Below are 774 nucleotides of genomic sequence, written 5' to 3'. Positions count from 1 at the left end.
GTTACGTAGCTGGGACCAGGAATGGGTCAGGAGGAGGAAAGGAAGGGTGGAAATGAGGTTGGAGAAGCTGCGGTTGCACGGTAGAAAGGAGTCAGAAAGCAATGGGATGCAGATGAGGGGACAAAGCAATGGGATGCAGATGAGGGGACGTTCTGAAGCAGCAGGAGCACACAAACCAGACGAACGGATAAGCACTTATGCAAGCAATGATAAGGCATGTAAAATCTGATACGTGTTTTGTCTGGAGGTGTTAGGGGCAGGCAGCTGAACTGGGGTACAAGAATCATGTCTTAGAACCGACTGGAAAAAAGAAGTGGTACAAGCCAAGAGCAGTTTCCAAGAAGACTTGATTTAGCTGATGAAACCTGAGATTTCTCATTTTTCTTAAACAATAATCACTGTATGAAAGATTGTCAGCTACAGCGTTTGTATTTCTTTGGGTTTTACAGAAGGACAAACAGAAAATAAAAATTGCTTACAACAGCGCAAGGAAAATACCAAAACAAACAACAAAACTGAAGCGCTCTGGGCACAGAGACCACCGCGCACTATGGGGCAGCCAGTGCCCCTTCTGTCCCCGGGCTAAGTCACCCCAGTTTGTAAAGAGGGCTCCTGGGGTTCCTGGCCACCTGTGTTCCCCCTGTGAGCAGAGCAGGGCCCACCACCCCAGAGCCTGCTCCCAGCGAGGTGACAGCCCTGCACCCGAGCGGTGTCACAGCATTTGCCTTCTGGCGCCTTGCGAACCTCCTCGAGACGCTGAGCCCCGCGGGCCTC

The sequence above is a fragment of the Buceros rhinoceros genome, unplaced genomic scaffold (genome assembly GCF_000710305.1).
Source record: "Buceros rhinoceros silvestris isolate BGI_N320 unplaced genomic scaffold, ASM71030v1 scaffold39046, whole genome shotgun sequence".
NCBI lineage: Eukaryota > Metazoa > Chordata > Aves > Bucerotiformes > Bucerotidae > Buceros > Buceros rhinoceros.
The sequence above is the reverse complement of the archived record's forward strand: the minus strand, read 5'-3'. Positions refer to the sequence as shown.